General features: G+C 35.6%; 1 long non-coding RNA gene across 1 annotated transcript; it reads right to left on the reverse strand.

Annotated features, from left to right (window-relative positions):
• Window positions 1-1,363: 1,363 nt before the first annotated feature.
• LOC115926592 lies at window positions 1,364-2,430 on the reverse strand. The gene is made up of 2 exons (XR_004065145.1): window positions 2,381-2,430; window positions 1,364-1,868 (listed from the first exon to the last, which is right to left on the reverse strand). It is a non-coding gene; the product is annotated as an uncharacterized LOC115926592 (long non-coding RNA).
• Between the last annotated feature and the right edge of the window lie 727 nt (window positions 2,431-3,157).

The following is a 3,157-nucleotide window of genomic DNA, read 5'->3' on the forward strand; positions in this document are numbered from 1 at the left end:
CTATTAACCTCCCTCCCCCATCCACACCCCAATTACCTATATGCTTTCATCATTTTGGCATTGACTTATTCTTTATTTAACCCCCCCCCCCCCATCTTTATTGTAAACCATTTTTTATACTGTATTTATACATTAGTCTTGCCCACTCTCTTGTTACATTTCCACTTTCTCTCATTAGGAAAGATGGTTAAATCTATCTCGCTGATACCAGATATAAACAAACATCAAAAGGTCGAACACCATACTCAATTCTACACAAGACTGCATCAGACCCCATCTCACCTCAGTCATACAGCATTATCATTACAGAGTGCCTACATCATCATAATCACCAGCATCATCACATATATTTCACAAAATAAGAAAATGAAAAGAACAGAATTAAGCAGTATCAACTAATTTATTAACATTTATGAACTCATTTATTTATTTTTATTTTTTTTTGTTTCTATAAAGATCTTTTTAAATCCAACATGACATCAACAAAAGGATGGCAAATAGATGGGGGGGGGGGGGCTGTCTCTTGAATTCAAATTTTTCAGTTGTAAAAGTTTACTGTAGATTTTGAAAAAAATATTCAATAATATCAACATGCTATTTTATTATTTAAAGAACAGGTATATACTGAGTTTTATGAGTACTTTATCTTACATTGGACATTATTGTTGTTGTTTTTACTACTATCTGTATTATCATTATTACTACTACTATTATCATGATCATTGTCATTATTGTTACTATTAGTTGGAATATTTTTGTTTTACCCCAATTTATGGAATTATTTTATAAATAATTTAAAAATAAGATCTGAGAATGTATACTATTATCTAGATCTATTATTTTTAAATTATATTTAAAATAATTCCATAAATTAGGGTAAAACAAAAATATTCCAACTTTATGAGCGACAGTGTATAATTATATTACTACAGTATTACTATTGAACTACATAATTTTATAAACCCCCCCCCCCTTCAATTTACTATCCAGTACAGCATCCCTAATATTTTTGTCAGAACTTGACTTAAGATTAAATATCAAAAAACTATATTCCATGTACACGCATTTAAAAGAAGATATGATTACTTTCATGATCCTCGATAATATATCTTCTTATTCTTCTGGTAATCTTCAAAAGGCGTTGTAGCCTTTCACGAAGATGAACTAATACTAAAGATTACAAGTGGTGTGAGGAAGACAGACTGTTTTTAAGTGGGATAAGGAGAGTAGATGCCTCAGAAGTAGTCCCTGGCAGCTGGACTGTCAGCATGCACTATATTTGCTGGAAGTCAGTTCCATTAACTTTGGGACAGAGTGTTGGGCAAATACAAACTTGTCTATGTCGCTTCTGGCTTGATGCAACTGGAGGGTCATGTCATGGTACTTCCTGCTCGTGATTTGTTAAAGCCCGTCTGTACTAGTTTGGCCAGAGGGATTAGACCACCCTGCAAGGTCACTGACAGGTGGTTATCTCATCAAATCAGCTCTCAATTAATATAAGAAAAAGAGGATCATGGGGGACCAGTAGGCACCGATTAGGCATTGTTTGCTATATAGAGGGCGCAAGTAGCTATAAGTAGTGCAGTGGGGAAATTTTCAAGGGAGAGCGGAGAGACCATTGACTATCTTGTGCACCATTCCCAGTCTTCTTGCAGAGTGCCTTGTGGTTGTAGATATAGTAGGCAACTAAAAGGTGCTGATCATCTCAGTCAAACTGCTGGTTCTCTTGTGGTCCCCATTGTGAAGTAGCGTCCTGGACATCTGAGATGTTGTAGGGATCCCAGACACCGGAACAGTTCTCAAGATGAGGGTAGACAAGGGACTTGTACAAAAGAAGCCTGGGAATCAAACCTTCTGCATGGGACAACCTGCATAATAAAAAAACAAAAAGAGAGGAGAAATCAATAAGATTAAAACTGCTGCATTTTATTGGATTTTGAGAAATAGTACCTCCCCACTTTTTTTAGGTCTTGCATTTTAATTTTATTAAAAAATGATAAACTTATGTCTATCTGATAGGGCCTTTTTTGAAGAGAAGAGTAAAGGTTTAAATGTATTTCCAATTATTTTAAAAGTAATTTCAAATTTATTTTAAGTTATTATTTGCTAGACTTTTGTGAACAAAAGTTTGTTAGATATAATGTAATATTTAGGAAAAGTACCTTTCAGTACATCTTTTAATATGCTGAGAGAATAAACTGTAGCAACACCATAGTTTGTCACCTAAATAAAAAGCTAGAGAATAATTGAGAATTACAAGATATAATGCAACACAAGATGACAGTTCCCCAAATCTTTGTATATAGTCCAAGTCGAGTGTGGTGTTCGCATGGGCTTAGATTATACAGCCTGAATATTTTCGAACTTCATACAAACATACCTTGCCAAAGTTCAACTTAGGTCTTAGGTGTCCTGTTCCTGATTAGATACATTTGTTGATCAGGTCCTGGTGCTCTTTGTTGCACTTCTGTGATCATTATCTGCTTCTTTGTTCCATAGCATCTACAATTAAAAGAAAACAGAAACTTAGTAAGGTTCCTGCTAATATCATAATGCATGCATAAGTTATCTGTTTATAACTTTGTTCATGTCCTTTAGAGAAAGAAATATCCATGTCATATGTAGGGTTGGATCCAGAATTCTCACCAACATAAAACTAAGGAGTGGCATAAAATCCTCAAAATAAACTAATTATTTCAAACAAGGCACAATGACATAACTAAGAGCGAAATCAGGGGAAGTGGGAGGTGGGGAGGGGGGGGGGGGAGACACCTTTTTTGTTTTGTTTTTGTTGTCGTTGGTAGATCTAGCCTAGATCTACATTCAAACTAAGCTGAATCTGGACCTGGATCACAATAATGACACATGTGCACGACTAGTCTAGCCTAGTGGATCAAAAACGAGCCTAGACCCATGGCTTTGGAAGTCTTTGCTACAACTATAGATCTAGATCTAATTGCCTATTTTTAATATTATAAGTAGGTGGCTCTGGACCTAGATCTAGACCCGTCCCTATGGCTATGCCACATCCTAAAAAGGGGGCACAAAATGATTGTGCACCCCCCCCCCCCCCCTCCATATTAAACTTCCACATTGATCCACCTAGATCTAGAGGAAATCTACATCAGGCATTTAGAATTTATTTAGAATTTTTTGT

Source organism: Strongylocentrotus purpuratus, unplaced genomic scaffold (assembly GCF_000002235.5).
Source record: "Strongylocentrotus purpuratus isolate Spur 01 unplaced genomic scaffold, Spur_5.0 spur5_scaffold_2, whole genome shotgun sequence".
Classification (NCBI taxonomy): Eukaryota; Metazoa; Echinodermata; class Echinoidea; order Camarodonta; family Strongylocentrotidae; genus Strongylocentrotus; species Strongylocentrotus purpuratus.